General features: G+C 40.5%; 1 protein-coding gene across 9 annotated transcripts in view; it reads left to right on the top strand.

Moving 5' to 3' along the window:
* Positions 1-21,451, top strand: part of LOC130273638 (poly(rC)-binding protein 3-like) — a 744,530-nt gene that overhangs the window by 290,314 nt on the left and 432,765 nt on the right. Inside the window, exon 1 of one of the 9 annotated variants that reach the window (XM_056520767.1) lies at positions 17,309-17,453. The exons of the other annotated variants lie outside the window; for them this stretch is intronic. The gene's annotated coding sequence lies outside the window, so the exon portion shown is untranslated. Of the gene's footprint in view, positions 1-17,308; positions 17,454-21,451 lie in introns of those variants that run through there. 9 annotated transcript variants of the gene reach the window in all.

Below are 21,451 nucleotides of genomic sequence, written 5' to 3'. Positions count from 1 at the left end.
TAAATTTATGGAAGAGCTTGACAGAAATTGTATTGACAGAGGGGGATGGTAGATCACGCAGAACAGCATAGTTTGACAGTAAGTAAATTGGTACACTGCTGTAATGTTGGAGTAAGCTAACCAGGATGTAGAGCAATGGTATTCACCCTTACTCCCCACTGGAGTTAGACAAGGGCATAAGATTTTGTAAAGGATGGGTTTGTAGCCACGAACATGGACAACTTAGCATAGTATATACAGAATAACAAACATATACACAAAGTAATATACACATGTATACCTACAATGACACCCACATATACATACAGTGACTCACACACATAGAAACTTATCCACTCCCCTTTTCATATGAAAATCTGTATGTGGGTGGAGCTTGTGAAGGTCACATGATTTGCTTTGAACTTATTTTCCCAGCAGTCATTAGTGCAGATGCTCTTTCCTGTACTGCATAGTGTAAATCATCCATCAAGAAAATGTAATCTTCACCATGGTAAAGTTATCTCTCCTCACACAGCGTACAGTGTTATTATAGGGAATACTATCTTTCTCTCCTCCTGTCAAGTGAATTTAGTGTTATTAACTGATATTCGAAATGCTAATTTTTACCGCGAATATCAGCACTTTGCGATTTCGCAAATATTTAGACTATAGTGATATATATTCGTAATGACAAATATCTTTTTTTTCGCTAATATATACAAATATGCAAATATTCGTGAATATGCAAATATTGGCAAATATCGGTGCTTCCAGTCAGAGGACACAGATCCCTCCCTTATTTTAGGTGAAAGATATAATCTCGCATGCGCACTATGCGAATTTCATTACGAATTTTCGCATGGCAAAAAAAAAAAAGAATGAGCATAGCGAATATGCAAATTTTTGTGAATATAGGATAAACATTCATCCATATATTCGATAAATATTGCAAATTTGAGTATGGCCCCTGCTGCCCATCACATTAGTCAGTGTGAGTGAGGAGAACTGAGCAACTGAGCATGTCTGACTAGAAGAGGGAACTGCCTACATGATGTATCCCATGGCAACAAGTAGAAAACAAGAGAGTATACCGCATACCCGGTAGGGCTGCCCTTAAAAATAATTGATTTCTGATAATTACTTGTATTTGCAAATATGTTTAATTTCACATTAATAGAAAAGTAAGTAAAGATATGTATCATTTTAATACATTGTATTGTCCCAAAGAATAAAGAAAATGTGTCATTTTTACTAGAGATTAGCGAACTTACAGTAAATTCGATTCGTCACGAACATCTTGGCTCGGCGGTTGCTGACTTTTCCTGCATAAATTAGTTCAGCTTTCAGGTGCTCCGGTGGGCTGGAAAAGGTGGATACAGTCCTAGGAGACTCTTTCTTAGGACTGTATCCACCTTTTCCAGCCCACCGGAGCACCGGAAAGCTGAACTAATTTATGTAGGAAAAGTCAGCAACCGCCGAGCTGAGAAGTTCGTGACGAATCGAATTTACTGTAAGTTCGCTCATCAGTGTGAAAATTAAACCCTCCAAAATTTGCTAAATTGTGGTTTTCATTAAAATTTTTCCTCACTAAAAAAATATTTTTGGGTGTTTGCCGTACATTTTATGGTAAAATGAGAGGTTTCACTACAAAGTACAATTGGTCACGCAAAAAACAAGCCCTCTTATGGGTCTTGGGTTGGAAATACAAAAGAGTCATGGATTTTAGAAGGCGAGGAGGAAAAAATGAAAATGCAAAAATAAAATTGGCCTAGTCCATAAGGTCAAAACAGACTTGGTCCTTAAAGGAGTACTCTGGTGCAGAGTATTCCTGCTCCGTCCTGCCCAGGCTGCAAAAAAAATGAAAATGAACCATCTCTCACCTCCCTGGGTTCCCGTGGAGCACCACTACAGCTGGCTGATCGGTCCTCCGGTCCATCTTCTTCATACTTCCGTGTGTAACGAAGCGTCCCATGGCGCTCAGCCTATCGCGATGTTCTGCCTCGGCCGGCAATAGGCTGAGCACCATGTGACACTTTGTTATACACGGAAGTTTGAAGAGGATGGACCGGAGGACCGATCAGCTGTAGTAGCACTCCGCGGGAACCCAGGAAGGTGAGTGATGGTTTATTTTCATTTTTTTGCAGCCAGGGCAGGTCGGAGCAGGAATACTCTGCACCAGAGTACTCCTTTAAGGGGTTAAGGCTAAGCCCTACCTGCAAGTGAGTATTGAGGCTGAATATACAAAATGTCTCTCTGCCCAACAATCTGGTTTTTATTCTACCCCCCACAGAACAAGAGAGGCAGTAGAAATACCCATTCTATTCTCTGCAGACCCTGACAGTGTTGACGTTGTACTATACGCAACAATGCAAAGGTTTCAGCAGCAGCTGACACAAGTACATAACAGATTGTAAAGAAGGATACATCATTTACTAAATATGCTTCATTATTGTTATATGGGAAATTAGTAATTCATCTTATTAATCCTAAGAAATATTTGTTGCTATGGAATAAAAGTCATAGCAACATCAAAATGATTCTCCCTGGAGTCTCAGCTGCCGTTCAGTTACTGTTATGAATTTTATTTTCAGATAATAAGCTGTATCAACAGTAATACCAATTGCCATCACTGCTTTCTAGACTGACATTTCATTATAGCTCAAGGTTCTTCTTAAAATATGGATTTTACTGTCAGGGAAAAAAATAACTCCATCAAAATAGCTTCTTAGGCTGATAAATAGAAATAAGTTTGATTACATTTGTCAATGCCTTTGTCCTTCTGCTATGAAATCCCTCAATCCACTTTCATGAGCTGAGTAACTTAGCAATAACATTTGTGTTTGTCATAAGTTTGCTGCAACTCTCAGGTTGTCATTCTGGAGGGAATGAATAATCCCGACAAACTTAAATCACTGTTTCGTGCAGGTTGTTGTGACATACAAAACAGCATGCTACATTGTAAAAAATAGGGCGACTATAATGCATATGCGTAGAAACCAATATGTATTCTGATCAAAAACAGAATTGGTATAAATACCCACAAGTACTTTGTAAATTATTTATTCTTTATAGTTCAAAGTACAAAACATGGTATCTAGAGTTGAGATGTTTTAGGTAAAATGATACACAGTTTTATATAATTGTTTTTTTATCTCGACTTTATTCTAATGTTTTGGGAATTTGGGATTTTATTAATTTGAACAAAATAACAACAAAAATCACAATCGTTGTTTATAAAACATGTCTTTTTAATTGTTTGCGCACATCACTGATATTTCATAAAATGCTCAATAAATCAATTTGTATTTAAAGAAAACACTTTTCATGGCTTATACAGTGACCCCTCGATATACGATGGCCCCGACCTACGATAATTTCAACATGCGATGGCCTCTCAGAGGCCATCGCATGTTGAAGGCAGCATCAACATACGATGCTTTTTTATGTCGGGGCCATCGCATAAACGGCTATCCGGCAGCGCTGACTGCTTCAGCTGCCGCCGGATAGCCGTTTACAGTGCCCCGTGTGGTCCGGTGATGGTCTCCTACCTGTCCTTGGGGCTCCGGCGAGTCCTCTTCAGGATTCTCTACATCGTCGGTGCTCTCCATCGACGTCATTGCGTTGCTGCGCACGCCGTCCCATCATCCAATAGGAGCGGCGTGCGTAACGACGTGATGGCGGCGACGGAGAGCGCGGTTGCCGGGGAAGCAGAGGCCTTGCCGGAGCGTCGGGGACACCTCGGGGACACGGCGACAGCGATGGACGGCGACATCCCGGGCAGCGGTGACGAGCGGTGACGGTCCGGAGCGGCGGGGACATGTGAGTACAACTTTCTCTAACAGTGGTCTACAACCTGCGGACCTCCAGAAGTTACAAAACTACAACACCCAGCATGACCGGACAGCCGTTGGCTGTCCGGGCATGCTGGGTGCTGTAGTTTTGCAACATCTGGAGGTCCACAGGTTATAGACAACTGTCCTATACTTTACATTACACGGATCCCTCAACATTCCTTTCAACAAACGATGGTCCATTTGGAATGGATTACCATCGTATGTTGAGGGACCACTGTATAGATTTTTATTTCAGGCTCACACAATCACTATTGGAACTATCATCTTAAAAATGTGGGCTGTTCAAGTTGTCCAAAGCAAACAGTTTTCTCATGCTATAACTCAAATATATTAGATACTGGTGAAGACAGCATTAATGCCCATTCATTGCAGCAGTTATCATGCGCACTCTCTATCCAGATCATTTGGTAATGAAGTGTGAAGTGTGTGTGTCTCCAATATAGTAGCCCTAGTGAAGTTTTTAAAACAAGAAGAAAAAAAAGATAGCTACAACATAATTTTTCTTCTTGACATACTTTCATCTTATTAATGAAAAAATCTTGAAGAAAATAAATACAAGACAAATTACCTGTAAATTTAAAGGGGTATTCCAGGATTTTTTTTTTATTTGGCTATGCTACAGGGTCTGTAAAGTTAGTGTAGTTCATAATATAGTGTCTGTACCTGTGTATGATGGTTTTCTCACAATTTTTCTGTGATTTTCACTCCAATATTTATTTTTATCAGCATACAAAATGACTGTTGTCTCAGATTTTTCCCAGTTTGCAATGCAACCGAGACCTGACTCACTAGTCAGCTGATGACAGGGAGCCTGTCTGCTTCAATGGGTGGAGGGATCAATCTGCAACTAATCCAACACCTGATTGAAAACCACAGGTCTTTTGTTTCAATGGGTGGGGTGGCTGATGTCTGAGAGGGAGGAAGATGGCATTGTGGGATTTGTAGTCAAAAAAACGTAAGTCAAACAGGAAATACAAGTTCACAAAAAGCTAGCCACAGTGTTATGGTAATCTCACAACATAGCCATTTAGCCCCAAGATAAGCGCAGATCCTTCCTAAGCATGTCCATTACTGTCTGCCAGGTTCGTACTAAAATCACCTTATGGTGGATAACCCCTTTAATTACTGGATCTAAAAGTATCCACATGATATAGGGAATGTTTACTAAAAATTAATATGACAACAATCAATGGTCATGCGCATAAGAAATAAATTGTTATCTCTTAATATATGAACTGACTTAACTACTAGGGTCTTGAATGTCACTAAAATGACTTAAAACAGAACAAAATCCAATGCCACTCCAGTTAGAAGAATCTAGGGCACCCCCTTGGTGTTTACCAAAGCCTGCTATAAGGCTCGTAAGAACCCAGGTTGTGTCTACAGAGTCAACTAGGCCTGTTCCTAGCACTCTGATTGGGTGTCACATCTGGCCTTGGCAGTATTCGCCATTAACAACCATTTCATTAGGTCCACTTCCTTTGTAATTATGACTTTCACCCGCATGGTACTTTAGAAGCTACTTCCAGCTCAGAGAATGTACTTCACAGTATTTTATAGGTCTCTGTTGAAAAAAAATGTGTTGCATTTCTGGTGCCCCCTATAAGACATCCTGCTCAAGATGTTATTGTTATATGAGGTCTTCAAACCTGGATTACAAAAGAGGGAGCTTTACAATATTTAGTGCTTTGGCAAGGTTAATCACAGGGAAAGGTCCTGAGTATCAGCTAAGGAATTTTATGCAGATACACTTATCAAAAAATTTCATGATATAATATAATACTTATAGGCATTCTCAGGTTGCATCCGGTCCTGTCTTCTGTGCTGTGTCCATTTGCTGCTGTGCCACCGTTTTTTAAGGAAACATTTGTCATGAAAAGTGGCACTGCCTGTTTATGTGATGGGAAGGGAGAGTCTGTCAATCAGGAGGCTGGGACACTGGACCAATCAGACTCAGCATATTTCCAGTAGTGTGTATTTAAATAGGTATCTGCTGGCCATAGAGGCCCATGATTGGTCCTTCTACAGCCTTCACTAATGTGTTTCCTAGTACTCAGCTTTCCCTAGCCCCTTTTTGTTCCTTGCCTCTGAATTTGCCTGCTTTTTTGGACCTGATGTTACTGTCCTGGTTTTATCTGATTTTGCCTGTTTTGTGTGTATTTTGCCTCTGGTTCTGATTCTGTACTTCTACTATCCTGGTTCCAAAACTTTGTTTCTAGGTTTACACTCTTGTGTTCTGAATTTGTCCTTTATGTGGCCATTTGGCTTTTACCTGGCCTGTCTTTCTTCTTCCTGCCTCCCTGTGCACTTAGTTAAAGTAGTTGTCCCATCTCAGCAATTACTTATTTTCGGCCACCGTCGGCCTGTTTGCGAAAGTGGTCAAGAAAGCCGAAAGCAGTAAAAGCGGGGAAATGCTCAATTTGCATAAGTTCCATTGACTATAATAGCAGTTTAGCAGATTGAGTACTCCTCCGTGAGTTACATAAACAGCGTAGATCGCTGGGCTGTGCCGATTGTGCAACTCCAATTAAGGTCAATGGGAGTTACGCAAACTGCGTATCTTCTTTGCTTCAGCAACTTTTCGTCTTCCCAATCACCTCCCATGGCCGCAAACCGGGCATAGAGGACCAGAAAAAGCTAATTGCTGAGATAGGACAACCCTTTGGGTATAGGGACCATTGCACAGTTAAGAGCTGCTGTTTAGGACAAACTTCAAATCGTTCAAGTAGGTATGCACAGTGACTGAAGTGAAAGCAGGGCTTTATTGTCCCCTACCTATCATAAGCGATAGACTGCAGCTTTTTGAGATTATCCAACATTCCAAGTATTTATATGTCATAATAAATATCATTGTAATTATAATTGTTGTTATTATTACTATTATTATTGTGCCATTATATTCTAGTTTAAATGATAACTACATATCATAATTACTTCACAATTACTTGTGTGCTTTCACAAGATTCATCCTTTTCTTCTATAGTTATTCTCTTGAAATACGTTTTTAACGTGATGCCAAGATACAATGATATAATCTTCTGTGTTCCCATCAAACAGCGTAGAAATGCTTGTAAATGAATCACCTTGTCCTTGTCCTTTCCATGTCTGAAACACATACACCAGTGTAAACTAATCTTACTGTTCATGTATACAATATCAACCATGTCATCAAATTCCCTGCAATACAGTGGTGTCATCATAATACATCGGAATATGAATCATAAACAACATTTGAGTCAAAGTCAAAGTTTGTCTTTCTCTGATGTACCATAATATCTGATTTTCCATGTCTGAACCTCAGTTGTATTTAATGTCAAAATTTTTAATCAGTTGGGATCAGGGTGTTCAGAGAATTAAACAAGCTGGGAGAAGTCCACCACCGAGGGGGTGCCTGTGGCTCTGTTTAAAGGGGTACTCTGGTGGAAAACAATTGTTTTCAAATCAACTTGTTCCAGAAAGTTAAACAGATTTGTAAATTACTTATATTAAAAAGCTTATTCCTTCCAGTACTTATCAGCTACTGTATGCGCCAGAGGAAGTAGAGTAGTTCTTTTCTGTCTGACCACAGTGCTCTCTGCTGACACCTCTGTCTGTGTCAGGAACTGTCCAGAGCAGGAGAGGTTTGCTATGGGGACTTGCTCCTGCTCTGGTCAGTTCCTGACACAGACAGAGGTGTCAGCAGAGAGCACTGTGGTCAGACAGAAAAGAACAACTCAACTTCCTCTGTAGTACACAGCAGCTGAAAAGTACTGGAAGGATTAAAAAAATTAATAGAAGTAATTTACGAATCTGTCTAACTTTCTGACGCCAGTTGATATAAAAAAAAGTTTTCCACCAGAGTACCCCTTTAAAGCCTCTCCTTTCTTCAGCTGCCAACCAGGAGCCATGAATGACTAACCAATGGTATTTTGCACTGGCATCCACGCCCTACTTGGCTGGGCTACAAATGCCTCGAGTTGTCCACAATATGTTGTCTGTAATAGAAATTCTTCTCCTACACTAGCTATTTATCAGTCCCATAATAGATGAGGGCTCCTACATATGAAACTGTCCTATACGACCCAGAAATAAGAGTTACATGGTTACAAACGGCTTCATTTATCGCAAACTCAAGCCATCCATATATTACTTAGTGGGCCTTTCTCCTGAATAACGCAATATGATACTAAGTTTTTGATTACATTTTTCACTGCCACATTAGAAAACCTTTGACATGTCATGAAGACATATGTCTGGGTGTTCAGACCCTGACTGATTGCTAGAAAAAGCCAGGAATAATGACATGTCAAACGTTTTTTGTTTGCATTGAGTGCAAGGAAAATGCCTGGTGAGACATTTATTTGTTGGGTGTACCAGGAGCTTGACCAGAGCTGAGCAATAAGATTTATCATATTGCATTTCATCTATTTAGACATGGTGGCTTAGTGGATAGCCTTAGTTCCTTACAGAATTCATTTCCTCAAATTTATCTAAAATTAGCATTTGCTTGGAATTTGTTTGTTCTCCAATGTTTGCATGGATTTTCTTCCAATACTTTGTGGTCATCCCACAAACGAGGTACCTAGTTTTCTACAATACTGATTTTGGCATGCGTATGTGTCTTTGGTTATCAAAGTATTTTGATTGTAAGCCAAATTTATTAAAAAATGGTATGGAATCTGATGAATATGGGACTAGTACACATTTTTTTTCACGGGTAACTCTCATTAAAATTATTTTTTGCTATTGCACTCCTTATGGTAAATAAAAAATATCTCTAATATACTTTGTTTGAAAAAAAAATGAAGTTTTCTATGTTTGTGCTTAAAAAAGCTCAAGAGCACATTTTCCCCCATCTTATACACAGACTTAGGACCGGGGTCCAAACACAGGAAGTGCAGCCTGGAGTGCTGAGGGGTGTGTGTCCAGCCTCATCCAATCATAGCTCTTCCCACACTTAACTGGCGTATGCTGTTGGTTGGACACATCCCCCTCAGCACTACAGGCTGCACTTCCTGGGGGAAAATGTGGTATATTAGAAATCTTTTTAATTTACCATAAGGAGTGCAATAGCAAAAAATTTTTTAATGAGAGTGCCCATTTAAATTGCACTTTAGTATGCCACTTTGTATGGTTCCTCCTCTTCTGCAACTTTTTTTTTTTCCTAAATGATGTTCACAGTCAGTTTTGTATGCCAGGTCTGGGCTGGTGTAGATTTGCAACAAATAGCTATAATAAGTTCAAGACCACTGTAAAAAAGGTAACCATATTATGGCAAAACTAACGGTGAAGTATCCAGCTCACCAATCCGTTGCGTGTGCACGGATGCATGGGGACTGCACGCATAGAACAACCAAGCATGAGGAATATCCAGCACCACGACCACGGAATAAGAACGCTGCTTCTCATTAGATAACCATCCACAGGAACATGTAACACAGCATGCACTAACCAGAGAGTGACGCTTTTTGGCAGGCGTAGCCGCCTTAGTTGTATGACTAAGGCGGCTATGCCCGCTGAAACGCGTCACTCTCTGGTTCGTGCATGCTGTGTTACATGTTCCTGTCGATGGTTATCTAATGAGAAGCAGCGTTCTTATTCTGTGGTCGTGGTGCTGGATATTCCTCATGCTTGGTCATATTATGGCATAGCTACACTATTATAGAAAAAAAACTTCTAAAGCGAAAGGGAAATAAATTAAGCAAATGCAAATTAATTTATTTTCTCAACTCCACTGAAAAGCATAAACTTGCAGCCAATCCAATGTTTTGCTATGGGTGATATTTGTGGCAATATCCGGTTGTAAATCCAAAAGTTATTACATACAGATTTACGGCAAAATCTTCTTAGGTTCTACTGCAGAAAAATAGCATCCACCTTTATATATGAATGTTAAATATTTACACATTATGGATCTTTGATGCTAATACTTTATTTATATGTAAAAGAAGAAGAAAAAACTGCAGTAACCCGTCCCTGACATCCATAAATATATGACTTCCGACAAAGATATACCACTTTACTAATAATAATGAAGAGAAGAATAACCATTATGTAAACAGCATCAACATATTCTTAAGCACTTTACAACTGGATAGATAACCCACAAGTACATCTCAAGTAATACAAACAAATGAGCACACAATAAAATAGTAGAAGTGAGATGCATGCCCACATTTCAGTTAAGAGAGGTTCACACTGACATTAAAAGAGTACTCCACTGGAAAGTTTTATCTATCCATTGGGCTTCAAAAAGTAAAACAACAAACTTTAACTCACCTGCAGCTCCCCCGTTGCACCAATATCGGTCTTCTGTCTTCTAGAACAGGTTTTCTTTCACATCTTGAAGCCCGACACATCACACTGCGATCAGCTTATCGCCGGCTGACGCGATTTCTTGCTTCGGCAGGTGATATGCTGAGTGCAGTGTCATGTAACAGGCCCAAGCAGCAGGGAAACGGCAGGGCCCCAGACTGTTAAATTGTTCTGCAATTTTACTGCAAAGATCCCAATAAGTCCCCCCAACCCACTGGCATCAGTAATTTACCCATTTGTGTGATTGGCTTTGAATGTGGGATCTAAAGGCTTAATAGCCCCGAAGTGGTGATTGCCACTGCAGGTTATTAGCAGCAGCCCCTAGATATTGATATTAGTGGTAGCAACTGGGTACAAATCAGTATTGTATCACAATCCCGCTACAACACCATTACCTGCCCCAGGATCTACCCATATGTCCTGGGGAGTGAAAGGGTTAATAAATATGGTTTAAAAAAAAATGGAAAAAAAGCTGATGATTGAAAAAGGTACCCTGAACTGTTGATTTATAATGTTAAGAGTGCTTACATTTTTGCTAACCATATGTAACATGTGAATGTAAGCTACAGTCATTTAGGAAATGTAGTGCCACTTATTTAATAAAATAAGTAAATATGCAGCAGAAATGTATAGTGATTATTATATTAACAATACAGTCAGCAGTCAAACAGTATAATTATATCTGATGAATAATATATTCACACTTCATGTACTATAATTATGTTTAGGTTGCCAACCAGATCGATGTAATTAATTTAACAACGTAATGTAAATATTCTACTTGTATATTTAATCCAATGATTTTTATAACTGGACAAATTGATCAAGTTGATTTATTGCAAGTATTGAGGTCTTACCGACAATATATTAGGTCAATTGGGGCTGGGTATTTTTCATGATCCAAGTGTTGCAGAACAAACAATCATTTTTATAGCTGTATTATAATGTGATCATCAACAAATACGTTTTTTATCATCTGTTGTTTTCTCTCCACTGGGTGTGTTTACACAAGGCAATGTTCAGGGACAAAAGATCATTTGGGTGTTCATCATATCACTTAGGGATAGTGAAGTGCATTGACATGTTTATGCTCTGTATGGGTTTAGAGCTTTCTATGGATATGCCTCATCCACAGCCATGTTCCCTATTCATAATCCATTAAGAGAATCAATTAAAAGGGAATTTATTATGTATAGAGATGGATCATGTAAATATTCTTAACAAATCAAATTTAAACTCTGAATTTCCCCCAAACTTCACAGAGCACCTGGCCTATTAAATATGTGTGGCCATCCGGAGGTAAGCAGTAATGCTGTATGCATCACTTAAAGGAGTTACCCAGGAAAAACTTTTTTTTATATATCAACTGGCTCCAGAATGTTAAACAGATTTGTAAATTACTTCTATTAAAAAATCTTAATCCTTTCAGTACTTATGAGCTTCTGAAGTTAAGGTTGTTCTTTTCTGTCTAAGTCCTCTCTGATGACACGTGTCTCGGGAACCGCCCAGTTTAGAAGAGGTTTGCTATGGGGATTTGCTTCTAAACTGGGCGGTTCCCGAGACACGTGTCATCAGAGAGCACTTAGACAGAAAAGAACAACCTTAACTTCAGAAGCTCATAAGTACTGAAAAGATTAAGATTTTTTTATAGAAGTAATTTACAAATCTGTTTAACTTTCTGGAGCCAGTTGATATATAAAAAAAAGTTTTTTCCTGGATAACCCCTTTAATCTCACTATATTCGCAGGTCTGGGTGCTATGAGTCTGGCTCAGCGAATATTTGTGGCTGCTTGGAGGTACCGTATATACTCGAGTATAAGCCGACCCGAGTATAAGCCGAGACCCCTAATTTCAACCCAAAATCCCAGGAAAAGTTATTGACTCGAGTATAAGCCTAGGGTGGGAAATACATCATCCCCCCCTGTCATCATCCAGACCCGTCATTAACATCCTCATCATCATCCCCTTGTCATCATCCCACACATCCCCCCTTCATCATCCCCTTGTCATCATCCCACACATCCCCCCTTCATCATCCCCTTATCATCCCACACATCCCCCCTTCATCATCCCCTTATCATCCCGCACATCCCCCCTTCATCATCCCCTTGTCATCATTCGCCCTCAGTGGTCTTCAACCTGCGGACCTCCAGAGGTTTCAAAACTACAACTCCCAGCAAGCCCGGGCAGCCATCGGCTGTCCGGGCTTGCTGGGAGTTGTAGTTTTGAAACCTCCGGAGGTCCGCAGGTTGAAGACCACTGCGGCCTTCGACATCATCCAGCCCCCTCTCACCCCCCTTTAGTTCTGAGTACTCACCTCCGCTCGGCGCTGGTCCGGTCCTGCACGGCTGTCCGGTGAGGAGGTGGTCCGGGCTGCTATCTTCACCGGGGGCGCCTCTTCTCCGTGCTTCCGGCCCGGAATAGAGGCGTTGCCTTGACAACGACGCAGAAGTACGTTGGCAATGAACGCACCTCTGCGTCGTTGTCAAGGCAACGTGACTATTCTGAGGCCGGGCCCGAAGCGCTTAGAAGAGGCCTCCCCGGTGAAGATAGCAGCCCGGAACCACTATCCCACCGGACCACCTCCTCACCGGACAGCCCTGCAGCACCGGACCAGCGCCGAGCGGAGGTGAGTACTGTACAGAACTAAAGGGGGGTGAGAGGGGGCTGGATGATGTCGAAGGCCGCAGTGGTCTTCAACCTGCGGACCTCCGGAGGTTTCAAAACTACAACTCCCAGCAAGCCCGGACAGCCGATGGCTGGCCGGGCTTGCTGGGAGTTGTAGTTTTGAAACCTCTGGAGGTCCGCAGGTTGAAGACCACTGCGGGTGGGGGAGTTCACTCGAGTATAAGCCGAGGGGGGTGTTTTCAGCACGAAAAATCGTGCTGAAAAACTCGGTTTATACTCGAGTATATACGGTAAGTATCAATGTTGTATGCATCACTGCTTATACTTACTACGCTGGTCTGGAAGCTCTGCACCCAGTCTAGAGAATGTTAACAGAGCCATAGCCATATAGGAGTCCCTGATCCTCTACTCATCCAAATCGGCTGTTGAGCCAGAATCCATTGGCCGATCACATTGAATATTTTTGGCTCATAAATACTGATGAACAATACTGACCAAAATATTGTTTGATCGCAGTCTTAAACAACACTAAACAGTCTAAACTTACACTAGACAGTCTAAATATGCAGCAAATTTTGTCTAACTTCATGTCTCCTATTGATTGACATACTTTATGTCAAAATGTTGCTGTTTTTGTTGCCAATTTTGTATCATGGTGTAACATTTTAAGCCATACCTCGTTCCCACCAAGCAAGCAGCAAAATGTCAAAATGTACAAATGGAGACAGAATTCTGGAACCCAATAAGTTTTGTTTTTTAGATTATGATAAATTCGATTTAGTTTTGAATACCTGGCCAACAGGTGGCCACATTAAAGACCCAACCGTTTTCTCAGTGTTGTCTTTATAGATAGGGCAGCAGGGTACGTGTGCTTTATTGTATCTGCAATGAACAGGATTCAAATCATTGAGATGTCTATAGACTATTATAGTATCTAGAAGGCAGGCAGTGATACATACAGAGCCATATCTGTGTATAGTGTAGCTATCCGTTTATTAGCCTAAAGCTGTAATTATTAACCTCTGCTGACCCACTCCAGTGTACAGATCAAAGCTGACAACAAAGCTGCAGAACACAGGAACCATCAGCTTATTATATGTGTGCTAGTGACCAGAATGAAAACTATAAATAACATGCCATTTTCTAATGATATATTATCTTTCAGGACATGTTCACATGCCATATAAAAGGCAGCAGTACTTTATTTATGGGTGTTTTTTTTTTCTTCCCGGACAAAAAGCCACTACCAAAGCAAAAAAAATAAAAAAACTCTTACGAGCAACAAATTTATCAACAGGCTGCAACCAGTTGATAAATGAGTCGCACATAAGCAAAAAATTGTAAGGAAAAAATAACAAAAAAAAGGAATATATAAGCAAACATTGATAAATGTCCCCAGAGTGTTACTATTTCTATGTTCTAGGTGCTCAATTAATCTTTTGACAAAGTTTGTGGACTATTGGTAACCATATCAGCCAGCAGGATAAAAGAACTGTAACAGATTTTGTCTGTAACTCAAGCTGTATTGGGGATTAAAATATAGTATTTACAGTTCTATAAAAAAAATATTAATCCTTCCAGTACTTAGCTGCTGTATACTACAGAGGAAGTTCTTTTCTTTTTGAATTTTCTTTCTGTCTGACCACAGTGCTCTCTGCTGACACCTCTGTCCATTATTGGAACTTTCCAGAGTAGAAGCAAATCCCCATAGCAAACCTATTCTGCTCTGGACAGTTCCCGACATGAACAGAGGAGTCAGCAGAGAGCATGTGGTCAGACAGAAAGGAAATTCAAAAAGAAATTAGCATACAGCAGCTGATAAGTACTGGAAGCATTAAGATGTTGATATAGAAAAAAATTACAAATCTTTTTAACTTTCTGGCACCAGCTGATTTAATACAAATATTTCCAGCAGAGTATCCCTTTAAGCCCTGTAAGTTGCAAGATGGGCCTCCATGAATTGGACTTGTTTTAATGATACATCCCATTTGATTGGTTTGATATTTGGGAAATCTAAAGACTAAATGAATACCTTGAACCCTTTGTCATTTTTTAAATATGTTCTTGAAAAATGTATAAACAAAAGGAAAAATAGCCAGCACAACAACCTAATACACAGGTGCCCGCTGCTGTGGCAAATACAAAATGTACAAAAAAGAAAGTTGCAACAGCACTTTTGGTCAAAAAATGGAGGCTCTTAGCGCACTTTTTGATCAAAATGTGTCCCCCCATCCACCACGCGGAGGTGGCCTCATATCGGATCAAAAAGTGCGCTAAGAGCCTCCATTTTTTGACCAAGAGTGCTGTTGCAACTTTCTTTTTTGTACATCTTGAAAAATGTATGCCAAGGTACATTGCCCTGCTGAAATTGGAATACCACCATCAACATCACAGGAATAAGCTTGTCTGCCACAATGTTTTGCAAGAAGGTATGTGTCAATATAACATCTATATGAATGCAGGGCCCAAGGTTTCCCAGCAGGAAAATGCACAGAGCATCACAGTGCCTTGACTGGCATGTCTTCTTCCCATAGTGCATCCTGGTGACATGTTTTCCTTAGTAGGTGACGCGCATGCATCTAACCATCCACATGATGCAAAAAATCCACTTGCTGACAAATGTATTCCATCCTAGACTACAGACAAATGATAATTTACTTACCATATTTTTCGCCCTATAGGACGCACCAGCATATAAGACGCACCCAATTTTAAAGGTGCAAAATCTAGAAAAAAAAAGATTCTGCACCCAACAGTGGTCTTCAACCTCCGGACCTCCAGATGTTGCTAAACTACAACTCCCAGTATGCCCGGACAGTCGTTGGCTGTCCGGGCATGCTGGGAGTTGTAGTTTTGCAACATCTGGAGGTCCGCAGGTTGAAGACCACTGGATAGGAGGTAATACTCACATGTTCCCGCCGCTCCGGACCCGTCACCGCTGCCCTGTATGTCCATCGCTGTTGCCACGTCCCCGGGGTGTAACTGACGCTCCGGACGTCTTCTTCCCCGGGATCCACGCTCTCCGTCGCTGCCATCACGTCGCTACGCATGCCGCTCCTATTGGATGACGGGACGGCGTGCGTGACGACGTGATGACGTCGAAGGAGAGCGCCGCCATTCAGGGGATCCCTGCACGGAGCAGACACCGAAGAGGCAGGTAAGGTCCCTCCCGGTGTCCTGTAAGCTGTTCGGGATGCCGCGATTTCACCGCGGCGGTCCCGAACAGCCCGACTGAGCAGCCAGGTTACTGTCACTTTCGCTCCAGACGCAGCGGTCAGCTTTGATCGCCGCGCCTGAAGGGTTAATACAGGGCATCACCGCGATCGGTGATGTCCTGTATTAGCCGCGGGTCCCGGCCGTTGATGGCCGCCGGGACCGACCCGATAGGTGTGTATTCGCTGTATAAGACGCATCAACTTTTCCCCCACAGTTTTGGGGAAGAAAAAGTGCGTCTTGTATGGCGAAAAATACGGTATTTTGTCAGTGGTTTCACTGTTTTGGCTGATCTATGTGTGTTACTGTGTGTGTGTTTGCGTGTTTGTATTTGTGTAATAGGAAATGACACCCTTGACTCTTCATTCACTAAAAATAACAGACTCTGTTATTTTGATCTCATCCAAGCAATCTGATTATTATGTATCATTCAGAAAGATACTGCACTCTGACTGATCTGCTCTTGACATTTTCTCCCATCTTGCCATGACTCTTTTTGAAGAAGAGATATTATATTTACCATGGTGACAGGAAAGGAGAAGCTGTCCTCAGCTGTCAAAGAGGAAACTTCAATTTGAATCAGACAAGAAACATCTAATGATGATGTATACAGTATAATAAAGAAGCAAAATACAAAGCTTCCCATGCTAATACAGCTGCCCATCCTCTGCCCCAGGCAGAAATAAGGGAATCAAACATTTCAAAGTATCCATGGCAATTATAAATCTGATTATTAACCTCAAAAAGAGTTTTACCGTAAAAATAAGTGTTTTATAAGGATAATGGGGGAATTCATTAGGACTGGTGTTTCCGGCCTTAATTTAAAGTGGACCTGTGACCACACAAAAAAATAAAAATAAATTAGCCTTTACCTTAAGGGGGGCTGGTCATATATTTGCATACAGCATGATGATCGCTTTCCCCATTCCTGAGTTATAGACTAATCAAGGAACCTGTGTGCTGTGTTCTGTACAGTGACTTAGCAGGTGGGGGCTTTATCTTTAAAGGAGAACTGTCAGATGTTCACTCCCGCACTAACCACAGGTGCGGGGGGTACCGATTCATATGATCCCTACCTTGCCCAGATCTGTCCGGCCGTTCACCCGCAATCTTAGTTTTTCTATACATGCAAATGTGGCTGTAACTGGCATGGGCAGGGTTTTCAGTAGCTTAGTGGCACTGTGACGTCAGCACCGCCCGTCCATGAATAGTCATCCCCCCTCCCTCCTGCTCTCCCTCTCCCCGCCACTCCTAACTGGTCTACACTGCGCATGTCAGTAAGCGGCAGCGGCACATGTGCAGTGAAGATCAGTTAGGAGCAGTGGGGAGAGGGAGAGCTGGAGGGAGGGGGGATGACTATTCATAGGCAGGTGGCACTGCGGATGGGCGGCGCTGGCATCACAGTGCCACTAAGCTACTGAAAACCCAGCCCATGCCAGTTACAGCCACATTTGCATATGTAGAAAAACTAAGATTGCGGGCGAGGTAAGGATCATATGAATCAGCACCCCCCGCATTATCCGGGGTATGACAGTTTTCCTTTAATAAAGGGGGCATGGCCGCAGGAGATCATGCTGTTTCAGCACAACCACATCCCCTTCATTTAATATGCAAGCAAATATGAAGCAGATTACACTGACTTCCTTAGGGTCTTCTTTGGAAACTTGCTGTAAACCCTCCAGTGTGAATGCACTGGGGTTTTCCCACAAAGCGAAGCTGGTAAAATCAGATGTGAACCACATACATATACATAAATACGGACAACTGTGTTATTTGTAAGTAGAGTAACCTACATCCATGCAGAGTTCTTCTTCTTCATGGATCTAATCATATCCTGGTTTTCTGAGTTCCTCTCTGAACTGTGACCTGGCTGTCTTCATGCTTTAATCTTTAGTGGACACAAACTGCCAAAACTTTCAGGGAGTTGCAGTTGAGCATGTGTGTGTGACCAGCTTAATGGGTAACATCCAAGGGCAACAGGTTATCAAAACGATACAGGCACCTGGGGGGTTAGCAAGTCTATGGGGGAGATTTGTCAAAACCTGTGCAGAGAAAATGCTGATCAGTTGCCCATAGCAACCAATCAAATTGCTTTTTCATTTTTGAAAAGGCCTCTGAAAAATAAAAGAAGAAATCTGATTGGTTGCTATGGGCAACTGGTCAACCTCTCCTCTGCACAGGTTTTGATAAATATCTCCTAATATTTCTCAAACAAAACATTTTCAGAAATGCTTCAACATTTTAAATATGTTTAATTTCCCATAAGGCATCAGTTTAAGGGTACGTTCACACATACGCAGATTTGATGCGCAGGATTTTCTGCTGCAGATCTCAATGTAAACTAAATGACTGAGCACAGCTTCTAATCTGCAGTTACAAATCCTGCACCCCAAATCTGCGCAGGATCCTGTACGGGGGAACCTACCCTAAATCTATTTGTCTTAATGAAATAATCCCTTTTAAATGTGCTGGTAAGAGAGGCACCAGATTAATTGCAGAAGTCTTTCAATACATTTTATGGCATCTTTATCACTTTGCCTGCAGTTGGAGTAGATTTGGGACATAATTTAAAGTTATGTTAATTCCACTTGGCCTCTGGAGGTCTTGCCCTTCTCTCCCTGCCATGCCCACTTTTCTTTACAATTCAAAACATTTTAATACGTTGCAACTAGAGATGAGCGAACTTACAGTAAATTCGATTCGTCACGAACTTCTCAGCTCAGTGGTTGCTGACTTTTCCTGCATAAATTAGTTCAGCTTTCCGGTGCTCCGGTGGGCTGGAAAAGGGGGATACAGTCCTAAGAAAGAGTCTCCTAGGACTGTATCCACCTTTTCCAGCCCACGGGAGCACCTGAAAGCTGAACTAATTTATGCAGGAAAAAGTCATCAACTGCCGAGCCGAGAAGTTTGTGACAAATCGAATTTACTGTAAGTTCACTCATCTCTAGTTGCAACGTTTTTCTATAAACCTTGTGTAAACATTTGTGACTTGTATGACAGAAAACTAGTGTACAATATTTATAATCACCCCCCCCCCCATTGTTATGATTAAATTGAATATAATATGGTAATATTATGAATTTACACAATTGTATCCCAAGAAAGGCACACATTCAAAAAGTAAGTCTATGAAACATACATTTTTAGTGGGTCAAGCTTTTTTTTTTTTTTGTGGTACTTTTCCAACATAGTAGTGTTTTACCTTTGCAAATCATCTCATTTATAGATCATGTCATTACAATTTTTATTTTCAAATCACGAATTGCAATGTAAAAAAATCCACAAAAAAAGCAACACACATTTGCACTGTCACTGCACCCCCCTTCCTACTAGAAGATAAACTTTGCATCAGAAAAGACTTATGTGTATTCATGTTTGTCTGCAGACAGCTGCCTTTTCTTTATCCCATTCCTTAACGTTACAGTCATTTTGTCTCATACAGTCTCACTGCTCTTACATACAATCACTGTGCTTCAGAGTTGCCATGGTTTTTCAGTGAGTGCAGAGATTCTGAAAAGCAATAAACAATTCAATAGCTAAGTATAGGGGGCATTGGGCATTTTAAATTTAGAATATATTGCAAGTTTGTTATCCTTATATGCATAATTGATTTATGGAAAGAAATGTAAATAATGGGCACTCTAAAGTTTTAATAATTGAAAACTGAACTAGAATTACACACCTTGGGTATAAAATGTAACGTACTGTATTTATACACATTGCTCTAATAGATTTATCCTCTACATTAGATTTCAATCTAAATTACATTTTGATTGGAGGAGATTAATTGCAGATGTTTAATTTAGTGATTTGATTGGAATGTTAGTAATACGAGTCTTATCCTCTATGAAGCCAAGGTCTCAGCAGTTCACTGACAACTAAAAGGAACTACTGTGGCAGCAGCATTATTGTTCATGCAAATTGAGTCAAATTATGGTAATTGGTAGAAGTATTTGCTAATATTCTAAACTACATGGCAAGTAATTTCCTCTACCTAGAAATTAATTTTTGACATTCTGATCAGGGAGCCCCACTTCTCTCCATTCTGTCTAGCAGCAGAGTGTGTTCACTGTCGAAATGTTAGCATTGTGACACATAATTATAAAAAATCTTTTGTTTCCGAATTTCAGTTGAGTTTTACTAACCCAGAGAAGGCTAGATGTGATAGAAATGCAGGCATAATTAAGAGCAACAAAGAAAACCTATATTTACAGGAAAAAAAATACTTTCTAATGAAAATCAAGACAACCATAATTTGTACACAAACAGAAAATTATCCTGTATATATGCCATACATGTCTAAAACCATTTAAGTCTAATAGTAAGCAATTACAGTCTACAACTGAAAGGACACCCTAACTTATAATACATACCGGTATTTACTAAGAGAATAGAGGTGAAGATATCTTATTCTATACCACATTAAGGTGTAATGGTGTACAGTACAGCCCTACACGGGACTGTTTTCTTAATCCTGTTCCCTCCCACTCCCACTATATTTCTGACCATAACCACCCAATCCCGTAACATGTGGCCAATCCAATCCACTCCAGAAGACATTTTGTCATAGCTTTTAGAGATTTTCATTATCCCCTTGTGGCCTTTTGTTACCCCTTTGTGTAATTTCATTACCCCTTTTGTCATTTCATTACCCCCTTGTTCCATTTTATTATCCCCTTGTGCCATTTCAGCATCCCCCTGTGACATTACAGAGGTTTGTGGGACAGCGAAGGATTTTGCAGGATCGGTTGTGTGTTCTGTGACCATCCGTTCCTGCCTGCTCAAGACTAAAAACTGCTCCCGAAATTTTTATATTGGGTCCTACGGAACCCGCGAGATCCTAATCCAATTGCAGTCCTTTAATTCACAGCAGTATAACTGTTTTATTATTTTACTTCTTTTTACACTTAACCTGAAATTATTCATTTTTAGGTCACTATAAAGTAAGTCACACATTTTAGCACGTACCATGTTTTGCACAAAAAATAAACAAAATGAATCTGTGGGTAGGGCTTAGCAAGAGTGGGTGTGGCTTTTAAACAGAAATTGATGTAAGTTTTTCAGATAGTTACTCCTCACTAGATAGTCTCCTCACTAGAGTACATTTCAAAGTCTAGCAGACAAGGTGGGAGAGAGATACACCTACTTTATTAAGTATTATTCCTCTGAAATACCTAATCAATCTCTTATTTACCAAACACATGTCAAGATTAATAATTTCAATAATCTATAAAAGCAAATTCTACTAACCTGGACTGAAGTTTTTTTTATTTATTTTAAAGTTGGGTAACAATTTTTACAATGCAGTATATTTTGTTATAGTACATTGACAGATTTTCCTAAGCAAGATAACCAACTATAACCTTCCTTAAAGGGGTTATTCAGAAGCCACTAAAACTGCAATTTTTCTAAAACAATTTCTGTGTGTGACAATAGCCTTAGGGTGACAGTTTTTACTTATTTAATTTAGTTCTGTGTCCTTC

The sequence above is a fragment of the Hyla sarda genome, chromosome 5, assembly GCF_029499605.1.
Source record: "Hyla sarda isolate aHylSar1 chromosome 5, aHylSar1.hap1, whole genome shotgun sequence".
Classification (NCBI taxonomy): domain Eukaryota; kingdom Metazoa; phylum Chordata; class Amphibia; order Anura; family Hylidae; genus Hyla; species Hyla sarda.
Note: the sequence above shows the minus strand (reverse complement) of the source record. Positions and strands in the feature narration are given on the sequence as shown.